We start from the raw sequence: 24361 nt of genomic DNA, 5'->3' as shown, positions 1-24361 counted from the left end.
AACATTATACATTTATCTCTAGATCAACAATTTTAAAAAATAAGCACATAACTAAAAATACTTCCAAGAACTAATATAGTCGGGGGACTGAAAATATAGCATTACCTTTGATGAAGTAGTTTCAGTGGTACATTGGAATGGAGAAACACGGCTGTAATTATTTGGATATGAATGGAAGTTAAAAATGAATATAGTCTATTATGGGTACTCTCAGAAAGGAAATATGGAATCAGGAAATCATAAGTACAAGAGTAAAGACAACTGTTACTCAGAACTTAGCTAATTGACTAGGGCTGTGTTTTACAACTAGATTTTATATGCCAATGAATGTTGCTTAGCACTTTCTTTGAGAAGTAATCACTGACTTCCGTTGTCCTAGATTTGGCTGGATCATCCTGATAATTCTCTATTAACCCACCTATTCTCTAATTAACGCATAATTCTCTGTTTAACCCATCACGGAACTTTTTACAAACCTCTGTAATCTCTTGCTTTTTCCCTTCAAATGACTTCTGCTGGAGGCAGAGTTAATATACATCATGTTTAGCATTGTATCTCCAGTACCTAGCACAGCACTCAAAACAAAACACATTAACAATTATGCCATCTAGTTTAAAAAGCAATAGGCTTAAATTAAGAAAGCAGAAGGAGATTTCTAGAAGTATGCATTCAGTTATAAGGGATTTTTATGCTGGGGCAAAGGGTGAAGGAGAGAGAGAATTGACAAATGCTAACAAAAATATCAATTAAATTATTCACCATATACATTAAGTAATTATGGCAGGGAACAAAATTTGCTGTGAGCTGCACCAAGACTCTAAGTTCTAGTCTGTTCACAAACTAGCGAGAATGCAATGCAAGTGAAAGACCCATGGCTATAGTTGAAAGTAACATATTAATAGCAATTCTGGAGTAGGTTCATGAGTTGGCCTTAGAGAGTTCAGCTAAAGTTTACAGAAGTTTAATGAAACACATATAAAGGAAACCAAGAACTATGAATTTAGAGCATTCTAATTGTCATACACAGAAACATTAAAATTTCTGAGACAATAACACAAGAGTTTTAAAACCCAACCTCCTAGTTTTCCAGAGGTGGATATGCAGGTTTAAATAGTTTTTAGATGTCATGAGTAAAATCACTGGAGATATTTGTTTCATTCAACATACCACTTATTTTTATGCATATAATCCTTTGTTCAAAATCCATGGACTATTTTCTATTAATAGACTTTAAGTCTCTTTATTTGTCAAGGGCTAGAAGAGGAACATTTACAATTTTTTTGAAAATGCAATATGTAGTTTTGTGAGCTTAGGCCAATGACAAAGTGAAAGAAAACACAATCCTCAACAAAACAACCCTTCCGACACTCATTGCAAATCCAGGGTATTTGCTAGTAGGACTCACAGAATTCACTATAGGCTGCTTTTGGCTTATTACAGTGAATGAATACAGACTGAAATCAGCCAAGGGAAGAAAGACACAGTATGGATTCTGGAGAAACACTAAATGAAGTTTCCATTGTACTCTCTTCGTGGAGAAAGTAGGTGTTCCTTCCTTTATATGAATATGCTAAATTTTCCTCTTTGCTAACTGAGGCAGTTTGGCTTAGTAGTCAGCTTCACCATTCGGTTGTTACTAGGGTTCCACTTGCCCCATGGTGGATCTCAGCCTCCATTTCAAATGATACATGTGAACCAAAGCCCTAGCCTCTATCACATTGTTTGTTGGTCTTTCTGTCCTGGTCAGCCCCTCCCTAATCTAGTGTGATCAGCCTCCCCACCACTGCCTACCCCGCCCCCCCCCCCCACACACACACAGACACTGCTGTCAGGCAAAACAGTCCAAAGGAAATTATCTTCCAGAAGCCCAGGGTAAAGCCAGACCTCTCTTAGGGTAAAGTTAAATTCCTTACAACACAAGTACATTTACCAATTGACACGATATGGTATCATTTTAACAATTTGCAATAGTGATTTCTAAAGTTTCAAGCAATATTGTTTGTAAAGTTTCTTGTCCGCTTATTCTTCTGCAATATTAAAAAATGTTTACTGGGAATGTGGAGAAAGATCGAGCCCCAAAGGAAAAGGTAATGTTTGGACACATTCCCACTTATATGCCAGCTCTAAGATGTGGCTTTTGTGTTCATTATGTTGACTTATCATCAAGTTAATTAAATTTTATGCTTTTCTTACATAATCATCTGTGCACCTTCAATGACCAACCTTCTACAGACATTTTTTTCTGCAATAATTTTAAAAAGACTTTCATGTATTTAGCTCAGTTTAACTGTATGCGTTCTGTGATATTTAAAGAATGTCACCTAATTTGTAGAAATTCAATCTAAATATTATTATTATCCATAAATCTTATATTTATTTAGTAGAAGCCTTGCTATCATGGGATGTTTTTCTATTAGAAACTTTGACAAATGTGTTGTAACCATAGAAATGATTTGTGAGACAGCAGGAGTAGCCAAAATAGATTAAATTAATGTGTTAAGTTGAGTGTTCACACAGCATGCTTTACTTTAATTGATTACTCTATGACCAAACTTAAATTACTAATATCAGTGCTGATAGAAGAAAATGAATATTTAATAAAATACCCTTTGTATCATGGTAGCAGATTAATCTAAGAGAAAAAGCTATCATTTCTAGTAAGCTTTCAAGGCTACTTTGATATCATCAATATATACAAGGTTAAAGAGCTTATAAATACAAAGAGAAGGATAAATTGAAATAATTTAACAAAAAGTCTCTGCAATTAACTTTGAATTATGATGCATTTAATTTTAAAATTAAGTAACACACTTAAATTGAGAAAAAGTGGCACTAAATTGTTTCTAGCCATGAAATAGCAAAAGACACATTTATCACTGGGTTATTTAGAGTGAAATCATATCAACAAAAATAATAGAATGAATAAATGAAAACATGATTAATTTATGAACTTTATAACTGAGACTTACAGTCCATTGATTCTTTTTTTTTTTTTTTTTTTTTTTTTTTATTCTCAGACCTTCAGACTTATGCTGAGAGTTACACTGCTGGTGCCCTTCTCAGGCCTTCCAGTTTATTTATTTATTTATTTTTATTTATTTTTTTTAGTTTTATTTTATTTTATTTTATTTTTACATCCCTCACACTGTGAGCCCCCCTCCCCCTATCCACCACCACTCCGACCTCACACCGAGCCATCACATTATACACATAAAATTATAGTTGGCATTCATTAATGTCCAGTCTCTGGTGTACAATGCCATGACCAGGCATCCACAGCATCCCTGAGGTGGTCTCCCAAACAGGACACATGTCCATCGGACACCCAACAAAATCCCCAAACACTATTGAATAAGTTCCCCAAAGTAATTCTCAAAAAACCCTGAGGCCATCCTGTGGTCACCAGCCGCCCCTCAATCCCTTCACCCTTCCCCCCATCCCCAACCCCCTCCCCCCCGCCCATCTAACAACTCTCGGTTTTTTGTGTCCCCAAAACTGTTTCTGATTAGTTCATTCACATATTCTTTTTTTTAGATTCCGCATATAAGTGAGATCATATGGTACTTGTCTTTCTCTTTCTGACTTATTTCACTTAACATAGTGTTCTCTAGATCCATCCATGTTGTTGCAAATGATAAGATTTCTTTTTTCTTTATGGCTGCGTAATACTCCATTGTATAAATGTACCACAGCTTCTTAATCCAGTCATCTACCGATGGGCATTTCGGTTGTTTCCATATCTTGGCTATTGTGTAAAGTGCTGCAATAAACATAGGAGTGCATACAGATTTTTGAATTGGAGTTTTGGATTTCTCCGGGTAGATGCCTAGGAGTGGAATTACTGGATCATAGGGTAGTTCTATCTTCAGATTCCTGAGATACCTCCATACTGTTTTCCATAGTGGCTGCACTAATCTGCAATCCCACCAACAGTGCACTAGTGTTCCCTTTTCTCCACATCCCGGCCAGCATTTGTTGTTTGTTGATTTATTGATGATAGCCATTTTGACTGGGGTGAGGTGGTATCTCATTGTGGTTTTTATTTGCATTTCTCTGATGGTTAGTGAGGTTGAGCATTTCTTCATATGTCTTCTTGCCTTCTGTATGTCCTTTTTAGAAAAATGTCTCCTCAAGTCCTCTGCCCATTTTTTAATTGGGTTGTTTGTTTTTATGGAGTTGAGTTGAGTAAGTTTTTATAGATTTGTGATATTAATCCCTTATCAGATATATCATTGGCAAATATCTTTTCCCATTCACTAGGATCCCTTTTTGTTTTATTGATGGTTTCCTTTGCTGTGAAAAAACTTTTTAGTTTGATGTAATCCCACATGTTTATTTTTTCTCTTACTTCCCTCGCTCGAGGGGATATATCAGTGAAAATCTTACTCCGGGTGATGTCCATGAAGTTTCTACCTATATTTTCTTCAAGATATTTTATGGTTTCAGATCTTACATTTAAGTCTTTAAGCCATTTTGAAGTGGGAGGTATAACGATACCTGATTTCAAACTATACTACAAGGCTACAGTAATCAAAACAGCATGGTACTGGCATAAAAATAGACACATAGATCAATGGAACAGAATAGAGAGTCCAGAACTAAATCCATGCCTATATGCCCATCTAATCTACGACAATGGAAGCAAGAATGTACGATGGGGTAAAGACAGTCTGTTCAATAAGTGCTGTTGGGAAACCTGGAGAGACACATGCAAGAAAATGAAGCTGGACCACCTTCTCACACCATATACAAAAATAAATTCAGACCATTGATTCTTACATGTATAAATCTTAATGTAAATAATTCACAGATAATGTACATTTAGGCCCTCAATCAGCAATCATTATCATCATCAATACAACAATTTTGGAATAAAACACAAATCAATGGCATTAAGGAATATCACAACATTACTAAAATTTAAATATATATATATACATATATATATATATACTTACATAACAAAGAAAAAAGCATTGTAAGATAATATTGAGAGTAAAAATAGAACAATATTACAGCTAAGAAAAGGAAGGCAAATTTATGCATTTTTAAATAGCTCTGTTGTTGCCATCTTGAAATTCTGAAGGATTTTTAAACAACGGGAACTGCATTTTCATTTTGCACTGTGCCTTGCAAATTCTATAGCTAGTCCTGAGGACATATAGACATATATAGCAGCAAACATGTGTAGGTGACATTAGTGTGGAAAACTCTCATGTCTGGGTCAAGGAGAGATTGACTGAGTATAACTGCTGGCCACATGACTTAAATGAACCATTCACTTCAGGAACAGTTGGAAAGAACATGACTGTTCTCAGAAAAAAGGAATAAACCCATGACCTAACTTTTCATTCCTTTCTAATGTAGACTGGCTCTGCTGAAAATATTCTCTCAGGAATAGTACTGAAGAGACCATTCTTGACTTGAAAAATGCAGACAAATAAATAACAGCAATTAAAAAAAGAGTAATATCAATATTAAATTGAAAAAAAAAGGGAAATTGCATTGAATACAAAGAGGATTATTTCATAATGATAAATGCATTATCCACAAAGAATATATAATAGTGTGAACAGCAAACATTAAAATGAGAACATGATTAATTCAGTGTTACCATGTAAATGGATATCTTTAACTCATCTCTCAAAATGATATCAAGTAAGTCCATACAAAAATCAAAAATTGCATAGGTTTTGAAAAACATAATTAACAAGTCTGAGTTATAAAGTTTATGTAAAAATTTAAAATTAGACCAAATAGACATGTAAAGAATTTCCATAGTCTGGGAAACTTTCAAAATTTATGTTCTCAAAGTAATTAACACATTTTAATCAATTATTAAAAATAGAAAAAGATCACACTTTCTAACCTCAGTGCTATAACCTAAGAAATTAATAAGCTTAAGACCAAAATACCCAGTAGGAAAAATTATAATATAAAACTCATCTAAACAGTTCTAATATCTCTAAAAGGAAATCAAAATTACAAAAGACTGTTTAGAAATCAAGTACTAGCAGAACCCAACATAACAAATTATATGAAATATACTTAAAGCTTTACTCAAAGAAAATATGAAAAGCTATAAATTATTTCTTCATTAAGGAGAGTGTAAACACACACACACATATGTGTATATATGTATATATATATATATATATATATATATATATATATATATATATATATATATCATGTTAATTATTAATTATGAATTCATTTATTGAAAAAAAAGACAGAACCTTATGCTGTGCTACAAATATTACAAGAATTATCAATTTCAGTTTTGAATGATACAATTGTTGACCCCATTAGAGGTATGAAAAAAATTCAGGCACAATGATGTTAAGTAACTTGCCCAAGGTCACACAACTGCATGAAAGTGCTAGTTTATGAATGAAATCAGTATAGGTCTAGAACCTGGACTCTTAATGTCTATGCTTTACCCCTACTAGATAATAAAATAACTCATACTGACAACACATTTACTACTCACCAAGTCCTGTTCTGAGTTGTTTCCATGTTTTAATGAATGAGGAGGGGAAAAAAGACTAAATAGATGAAAAATAATAAACAAAAACATGAAATTAAAGCACATTAAAACGTTATATCCACATAGAAGTGAAGTCTATTCTTTTAATCATAATTCTACTCTTTTGGGACATAAACTATTGACTGTAAGTTTTATTTTAAGTTGTGAAGGTCATTTTGGCTGATCTTCCTGACCCTAGCACAGATATATATATATATGTGTATATATATATATATACACACATACATACATACATATATATACATATATATGTATATATATACATACATATATACATATACATATATATATATATATAGTTCTCGTTTTGTTTTGGGAAGGGTGGGTATATTGGAAGTAGTTGTGAATAAAAGCCTCAAATCAATGGGAGACAGCAATCCTAGAATTATATCAAGGCTCATATCAGTGGATGCTGGAAAGCAGAGGTCACGGATAAGGACACATAATAACTTTATTGAGGGTGTCATCAGCTGCACCTATGCCAGGGCCACCTTCACAGCTGCCATTGCTAGAACTATCAGGGCAATTACTGCTGCCACCTTGTGATGACCTGACAACCCAAATTCTCCCAACTCCTCAGATAAACAACCCATTCTGAAAGGTCACATTGAAATGTGCTATTGGTTAAGCTTGAGTCTCATCTCTGACCATAGATCCCAATGAAGTAGCTGCCCCCTCCCACTTTTTTATAAGAGGTACTAGGTAAGAAATACTCCATGGGAGAGGGAATCCTCCTTTGTCAGTGCCACATGCATGGTAATAGAAGAGTGTTTGGCAAGTAGGCATCCAGTCAGCAAACATAGGCACAAAGAAAAGCTCACATTAAAAAGTACATGGTTGCTTTTTTGTTTCTCTTTCTTCTCCATGAGATTCACAAGCACAAACACTGTTCCACAGTGTTCGTCATTTTTTGCCCAGATGATGTTTTTCCTGAATTCATTAGGCATTTGTTCAAAGCATGTTGACAGAGGTGTTGAATATTTAAATGAATGAATGAAAAAAGTATGTTCTTTTCTAGAAGTTTGTAGAACACCTCCACCAAAAAAAAAGGTACATCAGAGACAGTGCTAATAACATCATACCCAGCTTAATGCACACATTTTTATGCAATCCGTAATTGACCAGAACATTTTATATTTTGCTTTGACTGTCATGAAAATTAAAAACAAAAATTATTCATACTGAGAGAGCAAAAATGTTAATATATTGCTGATGTGTTGTTGATATCATGTACCATTTCCTGCAAAATGAAGAGTGACAAAGAAAAGAAAAGAAAAGAAAAGAAAAGAAAAGAAAAGAAAAGAAAAGAAAAGAAAAGAAAAGAAAAGAAAAGAAAAGAAAAGTGACTTATAAAACTGTCGTCTATTTGAGTGGTGGGTTTTTTATGAACACTTTTTAAAAATAAGAATAGTGAGATTATATACGAGGTCTGGCAACTAACTTTAAGAAATTGATGCAATGCTGTTGCTAGCTATTTTTGATATCAGAGAGATTATTCATTATGAATTTGTACCAACTGGACAAACAGTTAACCAAGTTTGCAATTTGGAAGTGCTGAGAAGGCTGCATGAAAAAGTTAGATGACCTGAACATTTAACCAGCAATTCATGGCTCTTGCATTACAACAATGCACCAGTTCACATAGCACTATCGTGAGAGAGTTTTTAGCTAATAAACAAATAATTGTATTGGAACATCGTCCCTACTCACCTGATCTGGACCCCAATGACTTCTTTCTTTACCCAAAGATCAAGGAACTATTGAAAGGAAGACATTTTGATGACAGTCAAGACACCAAGAGTAATACAAGGACAACTCTGATGGCCATTCCAGAAAAAAGAGTTCCAAAATTGCTTTGAAGGGTGGACTAGGCACTGATGTCGATGCATAGCTTCCCAAGGGGAGTACTTTGAAAGTGACTGTAGTGATACTCAGCAATGAGGAATATAGCACTTTTTCTAGGATGAGTTTGCAAACTTAATTGTCAGACATTGTATATATGTATTATCTATATAAAACTTGCACAAGGAGTAAATTTGAAAGGAAATTATGTTTTTTGAATCAAATGAAGAGAGGAAAACTCTTTATTTGTATAATTGGGAGTAACAGAGACATGAATGATTCTAAATTATTTTAAAAATTATTTTTCAATAAAATTTATGTAACATTCAGAATGCCATATTCAGTCAGGGACAAAAAGTGAAACTGTGTAAAGATAAAATAACACAAGGGAAATATGGAAGCCACATTTCAAATTTATTTTGTGATTTTGTATAGAAAACATACAAACAAATAAGGTGTAATACATTGTACTAGTGTATAGATAGATCTAGGATTGTTTTAACTCAAAGCTTACTTGTTTCATAGAGATCCATAGAATTTTTACATTTAAGTTCTGCTTTAAAGGATTTACAATGAAAAGGTTCTAATTGCCTTGAGAATTAATTAAATTAATTCCTTTGTTATGTCCACATTCTGAGGAAGAGATTTCACAAGTGAAAAGGGAAAATTCAGTTTGTTTATTTTACTGACTCAGAAGGACACACACAAGAATTTTAAAAATTAGAGTTATAGGTAAAATTGTTTGAGAACTCATCCACCCTCCTTCTTTTTGATTCCTCTGAGACCTAATAAACTCACAGACTTATTGTCGACCATAAATTCCAACTTTTGATAGATTGCTTCAAATGGCTTCCAGGTTATAACAATTACTTTGTATTTTGAAAATTTGACATGTGGTGAGGCAATTTTGGGTCCATACCGAACAGCAGGTTGGTTGTTCCTTAGACTTAGAGACAGGTGGTGGTGAGGAGTGGAGCATGCCTGGTGAGGACCTCACGGAGGGATGCTGGGGGAAGCTGTTGGAAGCTGTAGGTTGTCAAGACAATGCACACATGGGCTCACTGCCAGAGCATTAATCACCTTGGTATCCATGATGCCTAGAACTGGAAGTGGCATTTCAACCATTTCATTCTAATCCTATATTGATTATTATTTTTACTTCTGTTAAGTTGATTGTTATGGAGTTCATTTTTTTTTTTTTTATGTTGGACCAATCTATCAAGTATGGGATATAGGTTGGCCCCAAACTGCATTTATGCTTACTGTTGCAATGATTTGCAAATTAAGTTTGGTGAGAAAATTGTTTTCCTTCTTCTTCATTAGATTAGTTAGTAGATCCATAATCACATTTTTCCCTCTTTTTCCTTCTCAAATGAGGAAGGTTTTATTTACAGTGTTTTCAAGTGTGTCTTGTATTTTACCTAAATATTGCCCTTACATTTTGTCAGTGGATTTTTTAATTTCTTCTTCTTTAAATAATGCTGTTTTTTGTTTGTTTGTTATTCTGTCAGAATCCAGTCAGGGGATAAACCATGCAGTAATTGGAATGAGAACAGTTAATTAGAAGAATTACAACGTAGTTACAGGCGAATGGAGGACAGAATGCAGTAATACCAAATATAGCCATCACTGCTTTTGTATACAGTACAAAATCTCCTCTCCCACTTCTACCCCTTAACACACCTATGCTCCCAAAGCTGAGGCTCAAAGCTACCTGGGGTGGGGTGGCTGTAGCCTACCAGAGATTGTGCAAATTCAAGGACTTTCCAAAGGAAGATGCTGGCCAGCAGGAAATCATCTTGTCTGCAGGACAAACTCATGAAGCTACATTTGGGGTGAGTCGGGTGGGTGACTTTGCAGAGAAGATGGCGGGGGGCACCCTTTGGGATGCTGCTAAACTGAGGTCCTACAGAATTGTCTGGGAAATGGCTTTTAAGTTGCACTGGGGCTCACAACAGCTTCAGTGTCCTGAACATGGGATGAACACCTCAGTGGCAAGAAGAAAAAAAGGCAGGAGGAAATAAAGAAGCCCCTTTCTCCAGCAATATTCCAACAGTGCCCTTCAGTGGCAAACCTTAGCATCTTGCAAGCTGGCAATTAATTATCGGTCAGATTAATACAAAAAGATAATTCAGGATTTAGTACACCATCCTAAGTACAGGAATCCTCCTTTATCCGAGGTTTCATGTTCCCTGGTTTCAGTTACCTGTGGTCAATCACGGGTTTGAAAATATTAAACAGAATATTCCAGATATAAACAATTCGTAAGTTTTCAATCATGTGCCGCTCTGAACAGTGATGGAATCTTGAAAATTCAGCTCTATCCCTCCCAGAGATATAACGCAGTCCTTCGCCAGCATCTCCAATATACATGTGTGCTACCTTCCCCTTAGTTACTTAGTAGCTATCTCAGTTATCAGATCGATTATCATGGTATCTTATTGCTGGTGTTTAAGTACCCTTAGTTTACTTGACTTTTATTGCAATATGTTGTTATAATTGTTACACTTTCTTATTATTTATTATTGTTAATCTCTTACATGCTTAATTTATAAATTAAACTTTATCATAGGTATGTATGGAAATAAACATGGTAATGGTATATTATAGGATTTGGTACTATTCACAGATCAGGCATCCACAGGGGGTCTTGGAACATGTGTATCCCTGTGGATGAGGGGGGAATATTATAGCTTGAAAGTTTGTATATTATCATGAAGACAATGGAGAGAAACTCATGATTTTAAATACATAGAGGTTGAAAATCTTTAGCTAAAATATGAGTCTCAAAAAGTCATAAAATATCAGCAGGTTAAAGTCAAAGAAAGTAAAAGAGAACCAACATTACTGTTGAGAAAATCAAAGTAATTTTTAAATGTAGCACTGCACAGCAAAGAGGGAAACAAAGATATTTAAAATGAATATGGTTGGACAAATTATACATCCATACAAAAAATGTAAAACTGTTCCAGTCTCACACCATATACAAAATTCTATTCCAGGGCAGATGCATATCTGAATGGGAAAGGTAAAATAATGAAGACTCCTGAAGCTAATCCTGAAAAATAATTTTCTGACCCTATTTTAGGCAATGTTTCTAAACAGGACATGCAAGGCAGAAGTCAAAAATAAAAATATTGATGAATCAGAGTACATTGAAATGAAGAAATTTTCTCATTCAAAACATACTACTAAGGGATTTTACAGGCAAGCCACAGAATAGAAGAAGATATTTTTACACACACACACACACACACACACACACACACACAATTGAATTTTGAAACTTCTGACACTCTTTCGTTATTTAACATTAGAATATATTTGATGAACTTTTTTTCACACATGTCATATATATCATTTCAATTAACATTAGAATAATATACTTGTGGTATAAGAAAAATTATTTCCTAGATTTAAAATTCTCTTTCCAGGTTTTCATTTTGTTACGAGTATCTGCTCAGTCTTTTTGCTGATGCAGTAAAGCATTACAGATCAGCAAACATGAAGATAGAGAGTAAGGATAGTTTATTAGGATAAATTCTAAAAGGAGAACCGGCCAAATCAAGAGAGACAAAGCCCCCTAATGGTTTGGGGCTTGAGCGTATATTGTTGGCTCTGGGCCAGCTCTGAGTGTAACGTACAGACGTGGGTCATATGATTGACATGTGTAGGTAATATAACCCATTCCTTGCGATGTATGCCTTTGCCATAATGCACATAGAAAATCCCTAGGGGAGGGAGACTGTTAAAACTACAATGATAATTTCTTGTAACTATCATATTATAATGAGGCTAAGGTTAAATCAAGGGTAAGCTTTAACATTCTGTGCAGGCCTTAAAAAACCAGGTAATTCTGGTTGGATTTTACTTCCCTCTTTTCAGTATGTTCTAACCACAAAATTAATCCCAGGAGTGGGAGGTTGGACATGGGCAGTACCTGGGGAGTGGACATGGGCTGTGCAAAGTGCCATTTACATTGTTACCCACCACTCCTGTCATTCATGCCTACCTTCTGCCTAACAATTTTGTGGCACCATGATAAACAGCTCTATGCATAAAGTGGATATGAACTCTTTTTTCAGAAATTTTCAGTGTAGTGTCTATAAAGTGAATTGTTAAGGCAAAGGGTATAGATTACTAAAACTCTGGGAAATTGATGTCTTGTGTATCATTTAAAAAATATTTTCCATTTTAACCACCAGCAAGCATGTGTTGAATATACTACAGACTATTATTAGTAGAGTATGTCATAGTATTCATTTTTCTTTTTTTAGTGTTCTAAAACATAGTTTAAATATTATCTGTTAGACTTGAAGAAGAAATTGCCATCTTGTGTGTGTGTGTGTGTGTGTGTGTGTGTGTGTGTGTGTATGTGCGCGCGCGCGCATGCTCGCGCGCCCCCGCGCTCACACACTTGTGAGAGCAGGAGAGACCGAGACAGATAAAATAAGGATTGTAAAGACAGGAGACAGAAAGACTACATTTCATTTTTAATTTTTAGCTATGTAAGAATCAAAATACTAATAGCTTTCTAAAAAATATAAACGATGCTCTAAATTATACATATAATTTATAATTTCATACATTTATTACTTTATTTTTCTCAATTAACTTAGATAATGCACATATAATTATAGGGCTAGCATACAATGTTCTTTTCAGAACTGCATGGACTATGTTACTTTTGGCAGCTAATTGTAATGCAGTACTTCAGGAAGTTTTTCTGAAAGCACAAATTTGAGTATATTAAAATAGTTTCAGATTTTCTTCTTGGATGAAAGCTTCTTTTATAGTGCAAATGTATTTTAATTAGAAATCTACATTTAAAAATCACATTAAGGGAAAACTTACTGATATATGCCAGGGGGTAAATAATATTAATGCTGAATACATATCTTTTAAGAAAAGAAAAAAATCAACTATGATAAGTCTTTGTTTAAGCACAAAGTTCCAATACTCAGCAATTGTCCTTTGAATGAAAGTTGAATCGTATTTTCTTTATTCTAGCATCAAATCTGAGCATTGCAGGAGGTAAACAGTGATTCTTTGATGCTTTACTTCAAAGCATGTATAGGAAATTAATCAAATTAATCCATCCTTCTTTCTACTGGCAATAAAAATTATTCACTGATTTGGACTCAGGGCATTTCACAAGACCCTAATGAGTACTGGAAAGGGGGGAAATACTAAATGATGGCATTAAAGAGAAGATTGCAAACTCCTTAAATTATTTTTTATGCCAGATTGGAAATGTAAATGAGTGAAACAGGCCCCCCTGATGTCTTGGAGAGAATGCAAAGTGCATGGCCTGCCTAAAGGTGGCAGCTGCTACCCAACAACCATGGACTCTTGCCACATGGAATCAGAACCAGGTTTGGCAGATCTTCCGATGTTTGTGGAAAAGACAGAAATTTATATTTTAATGTGAACTCTTTCAATTTTTTGAATGTTGACGTTAACAACACCAAAATGTCCTTGTCAATTGAGGAAAATAAGCTGGAAAGTTCCTCCTTATTAAGTGAGCAGAATGAGCAACACTTGACCTTGGACCTGCCCCATCCCAGCCATTTTAATCAAAGTCCTTAAAAGCATTTCCTGCCAAAAGCAATTGGTTAAAAATCAAGAAAGTTTATGGTAATTGAAGGAGAACTGACTCTGGGTGGTGAACACACAATGGGATTTATAGATGATGTAATACAGAATTGTACACCTGAAATCTGTGTAATTTCACTAACAGTTGTCACCCCAATAAATAAAAAATAAAAAAATGAAGAAACTTTAATCATATAGTTAATACAAATAAGATTGTTTATACATTTCCTAATAATCAAATAAGTATTTATTATTTGAAAAGGAGAAAGAATATTGAAAAGATTATTTTTAAAAGTCACTGTTTAAGGGTGATAGTGTACTTTTCAAGATCTAAAAATTTAGGTTTTTTTCCCGTTTTCTTTTTACTTTCCCACCTACCTGATTTCATAACTCTGTTAGCATACTTCACTAATCGGATTAATCAGCAGAATGCTGATTTAAAAGAAAGTGATTCAACCCTCAGACATTTTGACACTATCAACTGGACTTCAGTTTTCCATCAGGTGACACATGAATCACCCCTATAACTGAATTTGAGATAACCATCAGGGAAAAACAGGACCCCAGGAGACATTCTCCTGGATGTCAGCACTAAGAAGTCACTTGACTAACTCCCTTTTTCCTTTGTTCTGCCTCTTCTTGTGTACCTATAAAATCCCTTGACCATTCTAGAAATGGGTAAGGTAGCCTTTGTGATGGCAGTCTGCCACCTTTCCAGAATGCCAGAATTTTTTTTTCCTTCCTCCCTCTCACCTATTTTCTTTTTAAAAATGTATTTTTTAATTGACATTCAAAAAATAAACCCTTTAAATGTATGATTCTATTAATTTTAACAAGTGTATATAGTCATGTAACCAGAACCATAATTAGTTCTTTTTCTTTAACTCTGTGAACAAAATATTAAGTAAACATGCTAATACTCATACAACATAATAGAATTATTATTAGCACAAGACTTTGTGGCTTTCCCCCCAAAGAGGATTGTGTTATTCATTAAGACATTTTAAATGTAGTGATATTCTTGTTTATCTCCAAAAGGAATTTTCAGTTGTTGAATATACAGATATAAATGAACAAGATCAACATTTTCAGAGTCTAATACCCTTGATTCTGCCAAGTGTAACTTCAAAGATTTTTTTCCCCTTCAGACTACCACAAATGGTTTTTGTTTGTTTTTTCCTTCTTTTGTTTTCTGTCTTCTTTAAGATTTTTATAAAAATATAGGTAACATACAACATTATATAAATTTCAGGTGAACACCATAGTTATTCAACTTTATATACCTAAAGAAGTGATCACCATGATAAGTCCAGCAACCATCTGACACCGTACCACACTATCACGATATTATTGACTATGTTCCCTTCCCCATGTTGTACATTACATCCCATGACTTATTTGTTTTATACCTGTCAATTATATGGAAATAACTATGTATAGTGCCAGGTGGGGACTGGACAATTCAGGGAGATCTCTTCTTAAATTATAAGGTCTACCCACTATGCTGTACACCTGAAATTAATATAATATTGAAGGGCAACTGTAATTGATAAATTTAAAAAGAGAAGAAAAGGAGAAGGGGAATAAGTGGTACAAATGCCAGCATTTTAAATAAACCTACTTTTCTTTGTGCCAACTGTTGTGTCTCGATCATTGGCTCATGAGCATCAAGCAGCCAAACCTGAGTTCGGTAACAACTGCAGTACTCACATTTTCTGAAACAAAGAGAACTTGATCTCAATGCAGTTTTCCTAAAATATATGTTCTCTTTCCGTCCCTTCCAAATCTCTAAAGCAATTCTCATACTTTTTTTTTCCTCCAAATTTAAGGCTGTAATCATGGGTAAATTATATCACCCACATTGACATACTCTCAGATTCTAAATTCAGTTCTAGTGCTTACTATTTCACCTTGTGTGTACTACCCAAACTCCCTGAATCTGTTTCTTCATCTGAAAAATCATGGTCATTATAAAATCTAATTTGTAGTCTTGTTGTGAGAATTTTGTCAGGAAATCCTTAAAGTCATGAATATAACAGTTGAAAAATAGAAAAGTGTTCCATATGTTTTAGTTATTATTATGTCCTTTGAAGTTACTCTATTTTTTTTTTTTCTGGTTTACACGGTCATGCTGCTATAGGAATCACAAGACACATTTTTCTTCCAATTGAAACTTCACACCTTTATAGCAATCACTTTCTTGGAGAAAAATAGTATTTTCATTCACTGCTGCATATATGTATTTCATGTTTGAGATTACTCCCTCTCTGATCTTTTAAAAACTACCACGAAAGTGTAAGTGACTTTGACAATTATGTAGTTATTGGACACAAATGGATACACAGGCATTCAGAGATTCATTTTAATGGGACAAAAAAATAAACCAGTGGCAGAGCTGGAACTAAATCAGTTTTCTTTTCTTTTTTCTTTATTTAATTATACATTTCTATCTGAATGAATTTCAGTTGAAAAAATAAATATGAAAAATGTAAATGCCTTAATTAATAGATTTTATCCATTAAGTTATAAGGAAAAAGACACATTAGCAAGAGAAAACTATTATTTTTATAAAGAAACAAATTTTGTTAGTTAAGCTATCATGTGCCAAACATCTGGGTACCTGTCAACCAATTCTATGTGATTGACATAGCTTGCATTCACATCCAGGTGTTTCTGTATTTTGAGATCAAGTTTCACACATTGACAGTTAATATAAATGACCAATAGAAAATCATATTTCATGGTCATTATGAATAAGGGTCATCAAACTTATTTTTGTTTCTTGTAAATAAATATTTCTAAAATTTCACATTTGCCCAGCCATAAAAGTTTGAAGCAAACACTTGTAAAGAGTGCCCCAGTGACACTGATGATTAAATATATTCCGTCTCTTTCTAATAAAGAAAGCAGTATAGTTGCCAACTTTATGTGAACTAAGGGATGATCTCTGACCACTTGAGATATCCAAAATTGATTTCATTTTGAAAGCTGATATTATGATAAATAATAAGAGATTTATCTTCATTACCCACTAAAAGAATAAGGAAATGCAATGCAGTGAAAACAGTACTTTTAATGCTCTATTCAAAAGAACAAAAGTTAAATATAGAACTTTGAATTGCTTTCCTCTTTTCTCTTCAGCTAGTAGTATATGTTAGTATTCTGGAGAATGGTAAATTCATCTTCACACTATACATCCAACTAATGAGATTGCAGAAAGACTGTGCTTTCCATCACTTCCTTATCAGTGACAGTCAGTCCATTAAAAGCTCTAACCCCAAGAAGTGAATTTCAGTTTTAAACTTTTGCATTCTGAAAATGGTATTCCCTAGACTGTTAATAGATAAGATGGATGCTACACTTGATGACAGTTCAAGACACTTACCCTCCTAGAACTGTTTTGAAACCAACAACAGACCTATTATCTTCTTTCACAAAGACGTTTTATAGTGCTGTTTGGTGAACTGTGAAATTCTGAAGGAAGTTTTACTTTTATTTACCTGTGTTTTTGGTTTATTACACAGTACAGTATAAATACATACAATACATTTGTGGTGTACATTTTAATTGCATCTTTTCAGAAAAATTGGATAGATCTACTAAAAAACAATCTTCCTTTGGTTAGTGGCACCACTTGTTCTTCTAAGAACAGAGAGGTGATGATTTACTCCTGAATCCTTAAAAGGTTTGGACACAATTAGTTAGACATGCTCACAGATTGAAAATCAGAATTGCAGAAATTGAATCAAAACAGCCTTTCCAATTGTGGTGTCGGTCAATTTAAGAGGAGAAATTTAACAAAATCAAGCACAAAGCTATGACTTCTCCTCCTGACAAGGAAGGAGGAGGGGATTCCTGCCCAGACTGATAAGATTGAGGTCACTAGGAAACAACCACGATTTTAGGGCATGACGTAGAAGGGGAGCTAATGTCCTATTATTTGAGATAATTTTATAAATCTGTACGTTTATAAGTTCCCTTCTATTTATGTAGTCAGTATAAGTGAAAAGAAGAACTGAATTCAACTCCAAGGTTCAGTCTCAGAGGTTTCAAAAAATAGTAGGGAACATCATCTGAGGCAATTGAGCTTTTGAGATGAATGACATTTAGGACACTGCTCTATATGTTCCTCAGTGGGGATGGGTGATAAGGGCACAAAATCTAGGCTTCTGGAGCATTCAATTGATAATGAGTGCCTATAAAATAACCAAGGAAATAATCAGTCTAAACTTTGGATGATTTGGCAATACTGAAGGTACAGAAATGAACATCTTTACATGTGGAGATGCAGGAACAAATTTATAGTACACATAAAATAGGACACACTGAGCAATGTTGTGAGTAGGGTGACAAATGCATGGTGTGCCAAAGAGCTGAGTTCTGTCATCCTATCCGGTACTGGGTTTAAGACCTGTTCACAAAATTCAGCAAAAGAGGGTTGGCTCCCTTTAGAGAATTCCATGTACATCAGAGGAGGGAAAAATAGATACAGGATCAAAGGCATATTTGAATGAAGTATGCTGCATTTGAACTGAAATCATCTCCTACCTTTAGTGAACATGGTTCTCATAATATCACAGAAGCTAGGAATGATATAGAGGGACTGGCAGGGTGGGAATCAAATACAATTACTTACATTAAATTAATATTGGGTTGAGGTATATACACAGGAGTGGAATTGATGAATTTGGAAATGTGTATGTTCAGCTATTGTAGATAATAATTTTCTGAACTGACCTTACGCTTAAATTTTGGGTGTGTAAATGTTTTTGATATTTGTAAGAGATCTAAAAACTCAACTTTGATTTTCTTATTTGCACAGATATCCAGAAATGTGTATTTTAACTGTATAATATTTTATTTACCTTATCAAATTCTGTTATTAATAGTTTTATAAGATTTTTGTAAGAAAATGTGCCTTAAATATCCATTATTAATACATTTTCAAAATGTGGTGTGATTTATTTGAAAATGTCAAAAATGTGTTGGAAAAATAGGAGATAGAAAGGTAGATCATTTGGGAACATAGATACACAGAAAGGTCAGTCTATAGTTCAATAATTCAATTACCTTTATTTCCTTTTTTTATTACCTTCTTGCTATGTTGAATTTTTTCTTCCTCCAAGTACTGTTTCACATACATATATCTTTGTACTTCTACTAATCATTTCTGAGATTCAATGGTTCCAGGCTAATCATATCCTTATTTTAAACTGGAATGTGTGACAATACCATTTGACATTTCCTTTATTTTTTATCACTATTTAAATATTCTTCCTTTAAATAACTATTTATTCTTAATATTTTTTTTGTGTGTGCGTGTGTGTCAAATACTCGGGTAATTTGTTTTTAAACTATCTCCATTTTATAGATCTTTTGTCTTTTAACCTCATACTTTATACGTTGATTCAGAAATTTAACTGAAAAAAGGTGTATTGTTACATCATTTACAATTATATTGTCTCCTTTGTCTTCAGGCCTCTATTGTGGATGCAATTTTTAGATTGTGATTTTACATCCTAAACAGTGTTTTCTTAGTCTCATCAAAACCTATTTTTTATTCTTACTACTACCTTTTCTTTTCAGCTTGTTCTTCCCATGTGATTAGTTATTGCTGTTTCATAGGCAGTCTATATTTTTCTATGATTATGACAAAAAAAGATTTCCTGAAGTTTCTCCTAAATCAATGATTATTTTATTTGACATACATATACTGAGCTCTGACTATGTGCCAATGATAGTTCTCGGTCCTAGAGATAGATTTTTGTCTTAACAAGACAAAGAGATATATATTCCTGCAATGGATGGACTTAAATTCTGGAAGGGGAAGGGGAGGAAATCAATAAACAATATTGAACATAAACATTTAAATAAAATAGTAGATTAAAATTTGATAAATTCTGAAAAATAATCTAACAAATCAAGGAGTTTTCAGAGTGTGTTAAGGCAGTTGATGTGGAGTAGTCAAGTCCGGCCTCCACGAGAAATTAAATTGAAGGAGTAAGTCAAACCATTAAGTGGGTAAAGTCATTTCCAAACAAAAGAAATATCCTGTGAAAAAGCCCTAAATCAGCACTAGTATAAACACACATCTGCTCATCTTTGGCAAAATGTTACTTTCACATACATTTACACCTTAATATTGTCAAAGTATCATCTTTTAGTCTAATACAGTCATTGTTCCAGTTATCACAAATGAGAGTAGAAATGCATTATCTCCTCTTTGGATGAACTTAATCTCATAATTCACCAGAAAATTTTAAGTTATATCATGAACTGAGATTTATTAATGTAAAACTTAAAAGAGCCAGTTAAAATAATTTAAAGTAGATTTTTTTTTATCATCAATTTGAATCACTCTGCATGCTTCCAATTTCGAAATTATCACTCAAAAGAAGGGGCATTTAAGCATTTGATCTTCAGAAAACCTTTGCTAAGTCATTATGAGCTTTTAAAATCACTTTCCTTTGAAAAGAAAAGCATGTGTACTTTTGTGTAATCCAATTTAAAGATTTTCATTCTGTGCAGAAGAGCTTGCTCATTTTTTTCCAAAATAAATATTTCTAGGTGCACAGTCATTTTAATAGATTATTAGAATTTGAAAGAATTAGGCAGAAAACGAAAAAAAAAAAAACTTGCTACAGTATTTCATTTTCCAAAACAGCCATTGGATTTAATGGTATTCATGGAGACTGTCATACCCTGACAAAGATTACTGAAGCCAAAGTAAAGATGTGTAAGCATTTCAATAATCAGGCCATGCTACATGGGTGACTCCTGGAAAGCAGGCAAACAATCCCCTATTCAAAACTCTTCTTTCCATTCTATGTTTACAACATCAGCTGGGGACTTGAAAGCTGTGTACAGCTTTGATCCAGTGAGGTCTTATTAGGATCTGTAGCAAAAGCCTTCGAGGCTGGAGGCTTTTAGTACAGACCCTGTTGACAACCAGGTTGGTTTTAAGAACATGGAGCATCCCCCACTGTCCTTGGACAGAGCCATGCGACCTGTGAAAGATACCTTCATCTCTGTGTCTCAGAGGGTCTTGTACACTGGGGACCTATTCAGGACCCGCAGTGTAACCAAATAGAGCATACAGGAGGAGACCTTCCTGAGGAAGGCTTGATTTGTGTACTGTTATTGTTAATCAGCATGATTTAGGTTAACTTTGTACCTTGGAATTGTCAGACTTATCTGTTTTATTAAAAATAAATCCTGAAGTAAAAAATAAATAAAGCTGTCTTGGATTATTAATTGCTTCAATGAGTATGTGGGCTGAGGGGGAAGAGGGTAAACTGTGGTTCTTCAAGGCAGGGACAGTATCTTTTGCAGCCATGTGTGAAGAATAGTGAGAGAGGACCTCCAAAGTAAGGGTATGGTTTGGCAGTGGACAAAAAAGTATGAATTCCAGGAACAAGCATTTCCATTAAGACTATCGAGATTGCTTCTTATCTTCAAAGTCTTCCACCTATGTGATCCCTGCTTCTCTGCATCAAGGAAAGCCTTTGCAAGTAGATTATACTTAGTTTGAAGAGCTGTGGTCCCCTCGTTCTAATAATCCATCACAGATATGCAATGAGTCTTGGGAATGCAATGGCTGATAATCATGTCCTGTAGACCCCCCAACTTTTACTATGTGAATTTGAAGTTTATATTTGCGTAAGGAGTTCAGTAAGACTTGACACCCTCTGTTGAGTTTATTGATAAGTTTAACTTTGCAGGAGAATACAGGGACATTCATCCAATGGGCCTTCAAGTTCAGAGAGTCAGGGTGGAGGTAGACATGCTAGGCACCTGTAGTCCAGAATGACCCCAGGGCACCCACTCTCTGTTCACATTCTTCCAGCAATGGTTGTCTAGCACCACCAAGTCCAGGAGGAAAGAATGCATGGCTTTGGGGTCCAGGCCAGATGTATTCACCTTCAGTACTAGAAACATTCTCCTTCTGTGCCTGGGGAGCATAATCTGGTTGGTGAGCTCTTTGAAGTACAGCCACTTGCAGGTAGAGTATCACAAGCTGTGAACATTAGTTTTTGTGCTTTCCAAGCAACACCAGGGTGTTGGGGAAACTGACCTCCACAAAGTAGTTATTTTAGTTCTTTAACCTGCCTGCCAAACTGTTCTAGTAGCTTTTTTGATATGGGCAGATGGACACTTCAAAACAAATCAAAATATAAATTGGTCTCTGAACCTCTCTGAATACAAATCTTTGAATACGAATACTACCTCAGATTGAATTTCAGGTCTGACTAATTGTTTTGATGTTCCTAGCCAGTTTGCATGAAACATATTTGATCAAATAGCTAACACAGGCTTCACTTCTTATTAGTTTGTTGTGTAATGTCCCTGATGGTCCTGTGTTAAATGCAATAAAAAAATTGGAGGATAAAATATTAATCTGTGGCTCCTACCTAGCATAAATGGACAAAATACGTATTAACAAGAGACATTGATCTATTTAAGAGAGACATCAATCTATTTCAGAGGCTAAGCATGCATAGTTTACTGCTGAAATGTGGCCCAGCTTTTACTACTAATAACTGTATGTTTGAGTTTTGAACTATGGTACAGACTTCAAACTATGACACATATTTCAAGCAACACCTGTCCTGTTTTATTTTCTTCTTACAATAGCCATCGAGGTAGATGTGAGGTGATGTCTCATCGTGGTTTTGATTTGCATTTCCTCATAATTACTGACATGGAGCATTATTTTTTTAATATACCTGTTGGTCATTTGTATATCTTCTTTGGAAAATGCCTTAAGCCATTTTTAACTGAGTCATGAGGGTTTTGTTTTTTATTACTAAATATAGGACTTTCTTGTATATTGCTGACATTATGCCCTTATCAAATATATGGTTTACAAATACTTTCCCCAATTCATTGGTCACCTTTCACTCTGTTGATTTTCCCCTTACCTGTGCAGAAGCTTTACTGTTGGATATAATCCCACTGTTTATTTTTTATTTTATTGCCTGTGCTTTTTGTGGTATATCCAAAAATCATTGCCAAATAAATAAATAAATAAATAAATAAATAAATAAATAACATGACTCTTTTTTTTTTTTTTCCTTCTAGAAGCTTTACAGTTTCAGGTCTCCCACTTAAGTCTTTAATCCATTTTGAGTTGATTTTTGCGTGTGGTGTGATATAAGATAATCAATTTCATTGTTTTGCATGCAGATATCTAGTTTTCCTAACACCGTTTGTTGAAGACTATCCTTTCCCTATTGTGCATTTTTGGCAACCTAGTCAAAGATCTATATACAAAGACTGTATATATGTGAATTTATTTCTGGATTCTCTATTTTTGGTTTATATGGTTTATATGTTTGTCTTTTTCCCATTACTATACTGTTGTGATTACTGTAACTTTGCACTATATTTTGATATCAAAAAATGCAATAGCTCTTTGTTCTTCTAAACATGGTTTAATTTCCTCATATTTGTGAAATTCCCAGTTTTGTTTATGCTATTGACTTCCAGTTTTGTTCCATTGTGGTAGGAGATACTTCTTGGTATGATTTCAATGTTCTTAAATTTGTTTAGCAACCTAACGTGATCTATCCTGGAGAAAAAAAAAAGCATGCAATTGAAAAAAATGTATATTCTGCTGATGTTTGGTAGAATGCTCTCTCTCTCTCTATATATATATATATCTATATATATATATGTATATATATATATACACACACATATGTGCACACATAATATATATAATACATATAACAGATATGTGTGTATATATGCATATACATACACATATGTACACACATAATATATATATAAGAAATACATGTGTATATATGCATATATATATATAACAGATATATATATATATATATATATATATATATATATAATGTTAGGTTGATTTACTTTATAGTGCTATTCAAGTCCTTTTTTTCCTTATTAATCTTCTGTCTGCATGTCCTCTCTATTATTGGAAGTGGGATATTGAAGACACCTACTATTACTGCATTGCTATCTATTTTTCCTGTCAGTTCTGTCAATGTTTCCTTTACATATTTAGATGCTCTGATGTTGGATACATATATATTTATACTTGTTATATGTTCCTGATGGATTGACTCTTTTATAATTATACAATGTCCTTTGTCTCTTGTGATAGTTTTTAACTCAAATTGGCAATAAATGTTCAGTACAATTATCACTAATACAAATTCATGAAATATAAATTCTACTTTATCATTTTTGAAAACTTATAATTATAGTTATTCATAATTGAAAAATAAATTAAATTACTTATAAAAATTGAAATTAATACATAAATGGAAATGTATCACTCAATTTTCATTTTCTTGAAAATGGAGGTATTTAAACAAAACTAATAAAAACTTTAATTCAAAA

The sequence above is a fragment of the Rhinolophus hipposideros genome, assembly GCF_964194185.1.
Source record: "Rhinolophus hipposideros genome assembly, chromosome: 7".
Taxonomy (NCBI): domain Eukaryota; kingdom Metazoa; phylum Chordata; class Mammalia; order Chiroptera; family Rhinolophidae; genus Rhinolophus; species Rhinolophus hipposideros.
The sequence above is the reverse complement of the archived record's forward strand: the minus strand, read 5'-3'. Positions refer to the sequence as shown.